We start from the raw sequence: 14972 nt of genomic DNA on the forward strand, positions 1-14972 counted from the left end.
AAAAGCCGACTCATCTTTTTGTCTGGCTGCCAAATAGAAGATTATATGTGAAGTTTGTTGTTTGATTGAGGATAACTGACAGATTGTTTTAGTGTTTGCAACCAACACCTTTTAGCTTGTAGCTTTAGTAAAGTCAGTAAAGCTCCAGGCACAAACAGCCGCACCATGTAGAAGTCTTTTCCGTTGTTAAATCTATTTTTATATTTATATATTTTCTTAAATATATTTTAGAAACTACTTTTTGGTTTTTTTGGTTGTGTGTTTTTTCCATCTGACTGATAGATCCAGGATTGCTTGCTAGGCAACAGTACCCTCACCTATTCAGTCTTTAAGTGATGACGTATGAATCCTGCTTCCGGGCCCAAACTACTCTGCGTTTCATCAGGCTGCTGTGTTTTTAACATGTTTTACTGCTTTATATCTTGTTGTATTTAATCTCAACAAGCCCCTAAAAACACTCACTGTCGGCTTCTCTCGGTTTTTATTACCACTATTAATTTCAAAGTTCAGTTTTTAAAACCTTATGATGTAAGTACAGCTCAGCCCATGCAGCAGTATATTAATGACTAACCTTGTATTGTGGATGGATTATCTCAGTTGTTCTCCTGACTAAAGTTTGGTCCGTTTACAGCATCCTGCCATGCGATTGCATTTGTCCCCGAACCCTCACGTTAACTTTTATCAAGTGGAAAAAAGTTAGCGTTCATCCTCCAGCTTCACTGTGTTTATATTATGCTAACATAGCTGTGTCGCTAGCGGTCATGTAGCACATCATTATATACCAGCTAGCCAAACTTCAGTAACCCTGCAAACGTCACTGCTGTTTAGTTTTCTGTCTTGACTTATGTTGGAAGTGATAGCAGAGCTGTACGTTTTAATTAGTTTCAAAAATCTCTCAGTCAGAACATGCTATATTATGTTTAGGCGGAAACTAGCGAGCTAACTCTCTGCTAACTTCTAACTCTTTTAAATTTAATAAATTCTGTTTTCATGGATGCCTGGATGTTAAACGTAATTGTTATACCTGGTAGAGCAGCAACGCGGATCATTTTATTAAGAATTTAGACAGTTTTTAACTCTCAGTGATGCCGCAGTGATCATTTGACTTATGGACCTGCAGCGGAGTTTGGGCCCAGACACGGCTAATGACGTCAGACTTAAAGACCAGATAGTTCAAAAGTTCAGCTGCTGATAATCAGCCCATGCGTCCTCCATTTTACATTAATCTGTCGTCCTGTTGGCTTCAGCCTCATGTTCTTGGACTTCAGCCGGCTACAGCAGCCTTGATCTTTGTGATCTTGTGCGAGCTGGAGAGCCACTCAGACCAGAACCTCAAGTAGGCAGAGAACTGGTTCATGAGCTGCTGCACTGAGACGGTGGAGTTGACATTTGACCTCAGGACGAGAGACTAAGCAGAGGACTGGCTGAGCATTGCTTGAGAGTCACAAAGAAGGCCCAATTATAGGTGAAGAGGAGCACCTTCATCTGCCAATAATCTGTGCCCCCCACACCACCATAGATATACAGTTAAAGCAAGAAATATCTCTTCCAGTATTGTTAGCTTGCCCTGGTGTTAAGTTCAGACTCATGTTTCAGTCTAACCTAACTTCTGACTTGCTTTGAATACACTTAGTTACATTTGAAGAAGCAAATGATGATGAAGTGATGATTTATCTGTTTAGAGGAGGGGCTTAGTGAACAGTCACTCTTTACAGGGATAGTCTGAGTGGTTGTATAAAAGTTATTAGTTAAGCTAATATTTCATACCAACCTTGCACATAATGTAGATGACGACTGTTAGTTTTAGGACTATGCTTGCGTCTGGGTTGGACTTATATAAAAGAAACAATATAAAACTCCACGGAGAATCAAAAATCATTTCAACTACCACTTTGCTGTTTTTATGGTACCTCCAATTCTGTGTGTTATAAAACAAAAAGGCCAGGACTGGAGCAGCTTTATGAGAAAAGGGATTAGGTGACTTTTGACTTTACTTTTTTTTTCCAGTCAAGAACTTTCTTCTCTCAACTCAGATCAAACTGTGGACATTTTTGTCAGTCTAGGGACTATTTGGTGTACGAGCAATAAGGGGGAAAGATTTCCATCTCATCGGCAGGTGTGACATGAAAAGTGGAGACTCCCGTCACCTCCCTTCCTCTCCTTGCCGAGGATATTGTGCTTCACATTTTTGTCTTTCATTTCTATATCTCGAGTAAAAGCTGCACAGCTTCCCAACACCTTTTTATAGAGACAAAGTGGTAAGCATTTTGGGTTTTGCTTGGAAAAGAAAATAAGACCTGAAAGCTAACTGGACGCTTTCCAAAGAGGAATGAAGTGTTGCTAAAGATCTGTATTGAGGCTAAAAAAAGAATACTCCATGATGTAGCTTGACAGTGTCTGTGTGTGTCTTTCTCACCAACACTTTTAAGTCTCCCTCTTTGCCCGTCCATCAGAACTTCTTTCAATTTCTTTTTTTTACCCACCTCGCAGTTCAAAAACATTCCTTCCGCCTCTCCACTGCAGCACCGCAGCCTCAGCCCTCGACACCCCATCATTGCCACTTACGGCTCCGCGGGCAAATTTAGAGCATTATACATCAGGTTTCACTTTTTTTTTTTCCCTGAGATGTGCGATGTGGAAATGGAAATGTCATAACTCTGAAACATATAAACACTCGCTCACATTCTCCCGTGCAGCGCGCCTTCTGCAAATGTCACACAGGTGCTGAACATCTCCCCACAGTGACCTTCATTCATCAATGTGAAAAATCAGCAGAGCGCCCGGCGGCGTCGGTGTACCACACGGTCACTGTTTGTAAGGTGCGTCCAGGTTAGAAAGACATTATCCCAGCAAATACCCACCCGGTGCACGTGCCATAATTTATCCCAAGTGTGGAAAAAAAGAACTGCAGATCCATATGAGCTCGCTTCACCCCCTCCCCCGCCCGTCCTCCATCATCACTGCTGTTATATTTACTGTGGTCGAGTCAGGCATGACATTGCTAGCCTCAGCAATCTCTTGCAGCCCCGGGGTTGCCGTTGTCTTTGCTCCTCTGCCTTTTCTCCCTCTTTGGTTTCCAAATCATTTGTTACACATGGAATGGAGGAGATGGAAGGAAACGAGGAAAGGAGGATAAAAAACAAGGAGAGGAGACTAGGGCTAGAGATTTTTTTAGCTTATATGCATTTTCTCTTGCCACACCACGTCTGTCACTGTCTTTCTTCTTACTTTTAAAACATGAATTCTCCGTCTCCTGAGAGTTTTGTACTTGTATCCTTTCACAGGGCAACCCTTAAGACAGAATCCTTAAAAAAACTCTGGTTTTAAGTGGATTAAGTTGGCAGAATTACGTCTTAATGCTGCCGTCGGTGCAAGTAGGAGAAAGTGGGACACTGACATGAATGTGTGTTTGTTCATAGATAAACAAATATGCTAACATTTGGCGCGTACTCATGGCTCTTTAATTAATATTTAAGTGCTTAGTAAGTTGCAAAGCTAGCCATGTGTTGTCATTTCTTTCATTCATCCCATGGTACTCCTGAATAAACATGCTGCTGAATGTGTCAGTCTTTTAGAAAAGAACAAAATCAAGAAATGAAACAAATTGAAAGAAAGAATGAAAAATGACACTTTTTAATATTTGATTAAAGACAGCTTCATCTAATTTAGTAATTTCATATCACATTCTTTGACTATATGAATAGTTTTGAGCAGAAAATGCTAATCACTGAATGGGTTTTCATGTTTTCTAAACACATTAAATAACTTATTGTGTATATATTGCTACAGAAAAGACGCATTGCAGCACCTTTTGGATTTAAATATAGAGACTACATTTCTATCCAACACATGGTGGCCTCAGGGAGGCACGGCAACGACCCAAAACATACAGCCAGAACGATAAAGAACAAGAAGGCAAGCCACTCTCTGGAGGTATTTACTGTTAAGGAAATATTGTATTATTTAGTTTGTATATATTTGTTTGGTTTATTTGTTCTTTTAAAAGAACATTAAGTTGGTGGTGCAGTAAAGTCAGTCAGATAAGGGAAGCATGACGAATGTTTGCTTTGATTACACAGACATTATGTAGGAGTGGGTTAATGGGTAATAGGTATTGATGTGTAAATAGCTTGAGCTTATTATAGAACACTGTACTACACTATCTTTCCAAGTAGGCCATTCGTTCTCATACTTTATTTAAAGATGTGACACACTTTGGGTTCAGCTTAAAAGAAAGGCAGATGTAAAATGTAAAATTGAGGTCAGAGGTCAAATGTAACATGCCATTGGATGCAGACTATAATATAAGATTTCCTGATCCTGATAGACCTGTATCAAAGAAAGTATAATTTGAATCAAAGCTAACAATTTATGAGTTTATTTGCATTTGAAGATGAGGTCAGATGTGTTTAGAATGCCTAAATGTCACTTCCTGTATACCTGTATGTTGAAAGTACAAACAATGGCAGTAAGAATCTTCATTTCAAACAGCTCTATATAGCATTTATTATCATCTTGACCTTTTAGGCTAACCTGTTGACCTTGAAGGAGAGGTCAGAGGTCAAATGTGACATGATATCTTAAATCTTAAACCACACTTGTAATAGACCTAGTTTCAAAGTTATACAGCTTTCTGTCAATTTTTGTCCAATAAATCATAAAGTTGACCTTGAAGACCTTGAACTGGAAGCCAGGTTTTGATGGATGATTAACATGACCGCACTCTGCACCCCTACCAAGTTTTCTCAGAATTCCTTCAAGTTATCATGTTTACAGGCAGAATGATGGCATGCATGCAGATACTACAAAATAATAACCTCCTTAGTGGAAGTAATTATTTTTAGCAACAAGAAAAACAAAAATGCACGGAGTCCATCAAACCATCATGGAGTCAGTTAGAGAAATTAAATGAAGAACCAGAAGAGAGCCGAATCCTTAAAAGCGGGATGAGTTTTCCAAGTTGTTTGGAACAAGCTACCTGCAAAGTACCTTTAAAGAAGAATTCAAAACATTCTCAACTGCTTTAAGTGGTTTTTAAACAAAGAGCCGTCCAACATTCATAAGAATTAAGATCTGCTGTGGTTTCCATTTATTAGTACCTCTGAAGGAATAAAATGACCACTAGGTTATAATAAAGGCTTTGCAGTGCAGAAGTAGTCCAGTGAGGGTTTATGGACCCAGTCTTGGTTTTTGCGTCTGGCAGGTAGTTTCCTCATCAACTGCTGGGAGGCAGGAGCTCCACTGGTACTCCTGCAGATGATATCCCATAAATCATAGCGAGAGGTTTTCATCTCACTCCTGCAGAGTCACGCTGGATCGATGGATGAGGCGAGGGGAGGACCGGCAGCCGATGCCGCCTCAGGCTCACAGACAGATCACATGCTTCTCTCAGCAGTCGGCTGCTGTTAACACAAAGCAAGCCTTCATGGTGAATAAGTTGGAGTAGCTGGACTCAGCAGCCCACAAATGGAAACTCGTTATAAATGTTTACCGGCATACACAATCCATTATGGCTATGCTTTGTGGAGTTAGACACAGGGAATAAAGAAACCATCGCTTTGAAGTCAGCAGCAGGAAGTTTTTTAAAGAAAGTTTGTCCCATCATTGTACCCACAACACCTACAAAAGCCTAAATTGACAACTGAAGCTGGAGTCACTTGCTGCATTTGTTTCCGTTTCAGCTTTTTAGCACTTTGATCTTTTTGAAGAAAAATGTATATTTTGCCTTGAGCTGCAGCTTGTTTCAGCCCCAGATGTGACTGTTTCAGTAGCATGTAGCTGCTCAGGACCAGGCATCTTAAAACCTTTTAGCATCTCCACTCAGAAAAGGAATGGGTGGTTGTTACATTTACAAAAGTCTAAAAAAATTGTAATTTTAACAAAATAGTTTCATGTTTCTATGGTCAACATATTTAAATCATGTAGGATCTGTATGAAGCAATTCAACAACTTAATTTGTTCTTGTTGAGATGACATGATACGATCTAGTAAGAGTGGTTAGTTGTCTGGGCTCAGGAAATTCCCAAGATCACACGAGATTTGAAACTGCAGGAAAATCACTGGAGTTATAAGAGACACACACCACACGTGTGCTGTTGCTGTTTATTGTGGTTTAACCTGTCGAGGACAAAATGTAAAGAAAATTCAAGCTGTGTAATCATAGCTGTCCTACTTTTGTTAAGTAAGTGGACTGACAGCTTGGTGGCGTGGTGGTTAGCACTACTGCCTCACAGCAAGAAGGGTTCAAATCCATAATCTGACTAGTTGGCAGTGGGTTCTCCCAGGGTGTTATGGTTTCCTCCCACAGTTAAAAGTCATGCACTTATTGGGGTTAGGTTAACTGGTGATTATAAATTACCCATGAGTTCGTTGTCTCTGCGTTTTAGCCCTGGAGACCTGTCCAGGGAGTACCCTGTCTCTTACCCTATCACATCTGGGATAGGCCCCAGCCCCCGTGCCACCCTGGTAAAGATAAAAGGATGGGTGGACTGGAGGTTTTGTAAATCCATTAAGATTTTATGTTTCTTTGACTTTGTTGAGAAAATTGTGAAGGATTAAAATATTCCATGAGCTCTGCTTACTTTATCTAAACATGTTTCAGTCACCTTATCAACACAAAATGCACCGGCTAATTGAATGTGAATGTGTGAATGTCGAGTTAACTCAGTTGTTTATTAAGTTGCTGCCAAAGCAAAAACTATTGAATTAAGTAAATCCAACATGTTCTTTTTTCCAGTGTCCACATCAGTGGCATCTGATCTAAGGTTAGCAGTAGGGCTTGTGTTAGGATGCAATGAATATGTGAGACTTTGTCTTCTAGTTTCTGAAAGTTGGCCATTTAACAAATAGGTAAAAACAAAACACACCCTAGACGAGCTTCTGGTGGAGGTTTATGATCTAGGACAGTGATGCCAAACTTTTTTATGTTGGTGTGAAATTATGAATTAAAAATGAATCGCCATGGGGGAGGTGTTCATTAGAAGGAAGTCCAAAATATACGCCTTCTTCACGACTAATGGGTCGTTGTCGGGCCAATCCTGGCCCGTGGGATTTATGTTTGACACCCTTGGGGTATTTTTTCTAGCACAGTTTTTGCCCTGAAATAACAAATGCAACACCTCACATGTGCTCACACTATTACATATTACCCCCATCTATGTGACAGTTCCTCACCAGCTTAGAGGTGTTGCTTTCAGCTCACCTTTATTCAGAGAGGCTGCAGTATGAATTAGCGCTCCTCACAAGCTCGGTCAGTTTCACAAAAACTGCAATCAAGAAGGTGAGCGCTGAAAGGGAGCACTGTGGAAACAGTTAAAGACTCACATGAATTAGTTATGAAATTCTTACATCCTACATTCATGTATTGCTATCAGTGATAAATAACTGTATGGATAAGCATGAGACAAACTCCACTGCTCCCACAAGAACGCTACTGGTGGTAGGCTGGGGTTAAATCCCAATAAGCTGTTACAAAAGTGCCTTTAAAGCTGTTCAATTAGTCCCTTCCAAGTGGGTATACGTCAGTTTTGCCAGAGAACCCTTTGGGATTTGAACCGCTAACCTCAGCGTTGTCAGTGCTGTGCCTTTTTGGCAGAGCTGCACGGTGCATGCTGGGGGCCTTATAAATTATTACATCCGATGCTTCATCTATCTCCATGCATCAAGCTCAAGCTCCCACATCTCCCCATTCTGCAGTATTTCAATTTTCTGAGGAGATTCATCAAGAAGGGTTCAATACTAATACAATAATGCACACGGTGGCCGAGCGCCCCTCTGCAGCATCGTCAAAAGGCTAGAGATGCATAAATAAGAGATAAAAACAAACAGATAAATAATGGGAAAAAGTGAGAGAAGTGCCAGCGTGCAGCGGTAGATGTAGGATAGATATTGCTTCTGATGCCAGAAAAACCTTGATTATTCTGCTCCATCTCTTTCTTTATGTCACCTCTTCCCCCTCCTTACCCTGGTTGATACCCTCTAAAGAACAAAAATGGGAGAGAAAAGGGGATTATAGGAGGGGAAATAGATCACTATCTTTCTGCAGGCAGAATACACTTCCCCTAGAATGAAAAATTGCTGTTACATACAGTATGGGCGCCTGTAACCCTCTGCAGATGAAATATCCACTGTCTTTCTCGCTCACACACACTTGACAAAAGTTTTCTTTGATGTGAGGGTACGCTTGCCAGAACCGAAAGACAAACCAGAGGCTTAAATAAAAAGACAAGGATCCAATGAGAGCAGAGTTATATTTTAAGCCAGGCATCTTGAGGTGGTTGTTGTATTGTCAAAGATGGAGGTTAGAACAGAAGGCCTCATCCAGCCTGTGGTCCAGCCCTTACAAACCAAATCTGACATCTTTGCTTTTTGCTTTTTTGCCTCCTCTCATGTTTCACCTTCCCGTTCTCCCGCTCAGTCTGCTCCCCTCTGCTCTGTTCTCTGTCCTGAGGCACGGTGGTGCAGACAACGAATGGTCTGCTCGGTCAAAGGCTGTATCTTACACTTAGGTGGCGAGGGCAAAAGAATCAGCCTGGGTCAGTCGCTGCCTTTCAACTGTTCCCATCATCCATGTAGGATCGCAAAACACACAGGACCACACGGCTGGTTGTTGAAAAATCTGAAGACTAGTTCCTCAAGTTCCAAATCTGGTCTCACAATTGGATTAAAAAGTTATATTTGTGAAGTCACTCTTGTGTATGTGTTGTGTTGCCTGCCTGTATGTGTATTGACAGTCAGGAGGTGGATATAGGGTGCAGAGTTGTAGGGTGATAATGCTGCGAATGCAGATGCTAAAAAGTAGGCATATAAGTCAGGAACGTTTGTATTTCTAACTGTTGAGTTAAAGTACAGAAGCGGGGCTTAAAGAGATTGGCAGGAGTAAACAGTAATGTGTGACATGTATCTGACTTGACGTTAAGACAGAATAATCAGATTACATTTACCCTTAGGAAGTGATAAAAACTCTCAGATGAGCGGCAAAAACATTTTCTATACTAAAAGATGAACTCTAGATTCCTTTGATGTAGTACCTCTGGTTATACGCCTAGGTTTTTAATTTTGATTTTAATGTGGGAGCTTATGAAATAATTGACATTTACATGACAAAAAGCATCAACTTGTCGGCAAGGAAACCGCAAACGATCTCCGCGGAGGGCTAAGGGTTGTCTCATTTTTGATATTTGCAAAAATCTGAAGACAGTAACATCACTCTTTGCTACACTGTCAAGTACTCTATGTGACATGAGCTGAGAGGAAGAGGAGCAGATTTTTAAATTGCTGACTGCTAAGCTGGTGTAGCTTGTGGGTTTGATGGACTGTTGAAAGAGAGGAAAGGTTATTAGAAATGTGTCCAGAACTACTTAGGCTAACATATCTTACAAGACAAATCTGCACAGAAAAAGTGTAGAGTTGGTGGGAAAAGCATGAGAAAAGAAAGGAGCGTCTGCCGGAAACAGAGAGGGTCTGTCAAAAAAGTATCATCTTTTCACTGGGTTTTATGTGATGGATTGTTACTTTCAAATCGTGTGGGCTGCAGTTGGGTAGTATATTATCTGTAAAACTGCACCTTGTGTGTGGGATGCAGTCCAGTACCATAATTGGTTGTGGTTTGAAAAAGTTTGAAATCAAAGTCTAAAATTTTACTTCAGTAAGTCGATGCAGTTGGCAGCTCAGCAGACATGAATTTATTTGAATGTGTAGTGTACATTTATCAAATTTCTGCCCACCACTTGTTGATTTTTCTGGTGTTAAAAAAAAACAGTTTGACAGCATCATATATTACAAGTAGGGATGGGTATCGTTTAGGTTTTATCCGATACCGGTGCCAAATCGGTACTTTTGAAACGGTGCCGGTGCTTAAACGGTGCTCAAACCGGTGCTTAAAGAATGGAGAACACAAAATTGGTCCAAAAACCTCTCATGTTCAGCTGGTTCACCAGGCCATCAGACTGCTGAACACGTCATAGACACCTCAGCTTCACTACTGGAACTTTAACATTATGCACTCCATACTGTACAGTAATGCCACTGTTTTGCACATGTCTCAACTCTGTATATTTTATATATTTTATTTATTGTTTACTCTATTTAATTTGTAAAATATGTGTACACACACACACACACACACACACACACACACGTAGGAAAATATTTACTATACACATCCAGAAATGCATATACTATCATATATTGTACATATATTTATTAGTTTCAGATGTAGCCATTCTTGTATTTTGCTTGTTTACATTATTGTATTTTGCACAACTCTGTTGCTTGTGAAGCTCGCACACAAGAATTTCACTCACATGTGCTGTACCAATGTACCTGCACATGTGATGTGACAATAAAAGTGATTTGATTTGATTTGGTTTTTGTAAAAAGATAACAATGTTAGCCTTTTCTGCAGCTATAGGGCATATATGGTATCACTCTTGGCTGGAAGCAGTGCTTAATCAATGGAAAAAACACAAACTTTGTCCTAAACCTCTCATGTTCAGCTGTTTCCCTCTTTTTCTTTGGTCATTTTAGCCTTTTTGGCCAGGGTGAAGGGAGTATCTGCCATCAAACAAGAAGACAGCCGCATGTAGATATGATGATGTTTGCTAGTTCACCTTACATGCATTAATGTAATAACGTGGTTAGCCTACTCAACGTAAATTACTCACGCAGAGAAGAACGGCTGCTGCTGCTGCATCATCATCCGTCATCATTTCTGCTACACTGGCAGGGCTAGGGGCCAGGACTCTCCTCTTCGTGTTTTTGGGTATGTTGCTAACTCCGGGTCCGATAACAGGCACCACACCGCAGTAGATGCGCTCGGTGTGAGGTCTCGCAGCAAGCTATCAAATACAGCGCATTTCTTGGTTTTTGGAAAAAAAAAAAAACGCTATGTGTCGCCAGGTGTTTCATCGGATTTGAGGTGTTACCTCCTTTGACAGTATCAGCTTAAAGCACTTGTTGCAGGCTGCTGAGTTTGCATCTTTTGCTGTGAAGTACAGCCAGACTTTGGACCGCTTCGCCTTGGGCATTTTTAATCTGTAGCTCTGCATAAAAGAACGTACGTACCTGGCCCCGCCTACTATCCTCGGAAACGTAAAATGATTGGCTAGAAGTGTATCACAGCTCAGGAAAAAAAAGCACCTAAATAAAGCACCGAAATGTGCGCTGCTTTTCGGTCTGGTTACTACCGTTTATGTCAGAACCGGTGCCATCATGGCACCGGACACCGGTACCCATCCCTAATTACAAGGTGTTATATCACAAAGTTGATTTAAAATACAAAAACAGTTAAAAATACTAAGCTTTTCTTAGCATGCTATGGCCACACTGAGCAAACTTTTAGCAGTTCATTAAAAGTAGGGATTTCATTACTGTAATGTGTTTATTTACCACATCATAATATTGATCAATAACTAAAATGGTTCTGAAGTTAATAAAAAACATAAATTGGAGGAGAACTGTTAAATATAGAAGATGAAGTCTGTAAGAACCTTTTATTAGCTGCAGCTAGCCATTTAAGCTAATATTCACTTAGTTTGCTCTTTGGATAAAAAACCAAAACAAAACGTTGAGCGCTTCAGTTGTTATAATTGTCACAAGTGAACATACAGTTATTCATATTTGACTCGGGTTTATTGCACTGTCCGCTTGCTTTTGTTAAATTTAGTGCAAAGCAGGTGAGAGCTGCTAATGTTATTAAAAAATCTCAAAGATGACAATTTAATATAGTTATTAACGTACTGCTAGTCCACCTTTTATATTTTGTTAAAGGAACTCTTTGGCGTCTAGCACATTAGGCTTTCTTCACTGCTGGTGTAGCTGGTAGGCTAATTAGCAAGATAAGCTAATGATTCCAGTTTTGACTGTGTAAAAGATGGCAGTAGCCACAGTGGCCTCACCCACTGGTTTGTGGGCACATGTTTTGAGGTTTAAACGTTTGTCTTTTGGCCATGGCTATCTTGGTGTTTTGAATAAAGGTCTCCACCATTAGCTAGCACTAATTAGCTAATTAGTGCTAGCTAGCTAGCTTTGTTTGAAAGGTGAAGCTATTTCAAGTCACTGTTATTTTTAATTAACATAAAAAACAAAACAAGCTAAACCCATTTACTTTACTTACTGGAGAAACTGAAGTGTCAATTCACTTTGTGTGTTTGTTTTTTTGTTTTGTTTATTTCTGCTGTAAAATTATTGAGAATCTGTGAGATTGACTGATTTTTAGAGCAGTCTTGAAGTAGCCAGCTGAAGACCTGCAGTTTGGCTTCCTGTTTTTCAGTCCTGGGTTAAAGCAGTGAAACTCCCTTGTGCTTCATGATTTTGAACAAACACACCTCCCTCCATTTCGGTAAGCCTCTTGAGTAAGCTGAGAAGCAATGGTGTAGTTAGCGAGGGACGCCGGAATGAAGAGAGGGTGAGAAACAGGGAAAGAGAGCGATTCAAGGAGTACAGACTTTAGATTGAAGTCATGTGAAGGAAGGAATAGAGGCGAAGGAGGGGATGGAGGGATTGTCTTGGCAACCGTCTACTAGTTCCTGTGTCTTCCTGTCAGAGTGTGCATCAAAGACTGCATGCATTTTGCCTTTCTGCTCGGCTCTGAATGAAGGAATTAGCAGCAGCTCAGTTCCTGCTATTTATAGCTTGTAATAGAGAGAGAATGAAAGGGAATGTGTGCATGGATGTTTGTGCTGTGTATGCATGTTCATGCACTTCACATGATCCCAACAATCTGCTGTGTGTTTTTAAATGTTTTGTTGCATTCGTGTGGGTCATTGATTTGATCGACTCTCCTGTCCTTCCTCCATCTTGCTGTTTTTCTGTCATTATGGTTGCCCTCCTCTCCTGTCCTCTCCCAGCATTACTACATCGTTCCTCTTTTCACTTCACATTCCCACCATTTTACCTCCCTGCTGCCTTCCCTCCTTCCTCGCTCTCTCTCTTCAGCCCCCCCACATCCTCCTTGCATTTCTCACAGCTTCCTAGTCATCACCATATGCTTTGGATGAGCAATGAAGGCAGAAATAGGATTTAGCAGTAGACAGTCCATTTAAATGATCTTTTTAGCCGCAGGAGAGTGAATTGACTTTACAACAGTACTTAAATATTAAGCTCTCGGGCTTTGACTATCCATGTTCTTTTGGCTTGGCTTCTGTAGCAGCGCTCCAGCACAATCTGGGATATCATCTGAATTAACTCGGGGATTGATGGAGTGCATTTAATGTGATTTGATGAAGTCTAATATTCTGTGTCTTATCAATTAGACATTCCCTGTGATAACACGCTCGCTCCCACATGTGTGCCTTTTGTAGGTTTAAAACCCCCAAATACTCGATAAGCTGTTCCTTCCAGTGGCGCTTCTTCAAAGTGAAAAATGTCCACCTGTTCAAAAAATGTTTTTATCTTTTATTATTTTTAATTATTTATTTTTTAAAAAAAACAAAAAAGTAACCTCGTGTTGGTAATGCATTGTTTTAAAGCTGCTTGTTTTAAAGCCACATGTAATGATATCTCCTTTTTATTTAAATATTATTTTACCAGGCCACTTTATTAATAGCTTCCTAGTTCCTCACTTCCTACCTTCCTAGTATATTATCTGTCTAGGAAAACCCATAATGCATTTGCTTGTGTCCATGGTCCATGGTCCCAGTCTATTTTGTGCAGCCACTGCTAGCAGGGTAGCTGTGGGCCTCTCCCACCTTATAGTCGCTGTTGCCTGAGATGTATTCAGCAGCTGATGTCAATAGCCAGCGTTCCTCTGTAAAGCACAACTTGCAGCCGGAGGAGAACTGTGCTGATCTCATTGAGGCTACAGAGGAAAACAAGGATTGCCCTCTCGTGCTGCAGTCGAACACAGCGGGGTTAGAATTCATCCGCAGGAAGGAAGACTCGCGGGAGGAGCAACTGATTACTTTTCTTAGCTTGTTAAAATGTCACAAAGCAGGAACAAAAATACTTCCAGAGAAGAAGCGTGTACATTTAAAGTCTTTTTATGAAGTGCTTCTCACTTCATCCTGTTTTCATTTTGTGTCACGATAAGCGTCTGGCTACTAAAACGTCAGATACTGGTTGATGAAAACTGGAACACAAGTAAATATTAAACTTAAACCAAGCAAATGGTAAAAAAATCCTGCGTGCATGCGAACATATCCACAGCTTTGTATCTCTGGGATAACGCCATGAGTAAGCCACTTTATACTGTTAGGATTCTGAAGCTGTGTTTTTCTGGCACAGCCTCAACACAGCTCAGATTTTGTGTAACGTATAGCGGGAGAGAACAGTCATAAATCGCCGCACACTTCGCAGTATATTTGCCTTTTATAATTAATCCTCCGGTTTATTGATATCGTTCACATTTTGAGCAGCTGAGTCAGGCATTTCGGGGCAGCACGGTCAGCTGCCCTGTTACCATGATGTTGATGAGACCAACGGTGTTGGGAAATTACTCAGCAACGCTGTGAAACAGAGATAAGCTCAGAGTATAGAAGAGGAGTAGTGTCCTGCTGAAGGATTTTATTGAATGGCAGCACAGAAACGAGTGAAACTGATCCCAAACTTTCTGGTTATAATTAGTCGATTTGATCCCTTTGTGCTTGGTGTTTACTGTGTTTTTACTTGTAATGGAAGCGAATCATGATAAAACCTTATTCAGGCTGAGCACAGATCTGATCTACCTCTGTTTTAGGTGTCCCTGGAAATTAGAAACAGATCGTGTTCTCAGACTGAAAGTGCACTGCAAGTGTTAATAAAGTAACCTTGAGAAAAGAAGATATAGGAAGATCAAAGAGCCCAGCAACCTGTGAGGCATACAGCAAGAAGAAGAATTCAGCTGTCGGAGGATTAATAATGGCTGCAGTTTGCCTCAAGGCTTAGCTACTGAAGATGCACATGTATGCAAACAGACACACACAGCCACAGACTTGTTGGTGCATATACACATTTAGTCACACTGCTCACTGTGCACTAAGAGGTATGTTACTGCC

General features: G+C 40.6%; 1 protein-coding gene across 4 annotated transcripts in view; it reads left to right on the forward strand.

Annotated features, from left to right (window-relative positions):
• Window positions 1-14972, forward strand: part of nlgn2a (neuroligin 2a) — a 239238-nt gene that overhangs the window by 87851 nt on the left and 136415 nt on the right. The gene's annotated exons all lie outside the window — the stretch shown is intronic.

Source organism: Pundamilia nyererei, unplaced genomic scaffold (assembly GCF_000239375.1).
Source record: "Pundamilia nyererei isolate P.nyererei 1_Seehausen unplaced genomic scaffold, PunNye1.0 scaffold00260, whole genome shotgun sequence".
NCBI lineage: Eukaryota > Metazoa > Chordata > Actinopteri > Cichliformes > Cichlidae > Pundamilia > Pundamilia nyererei.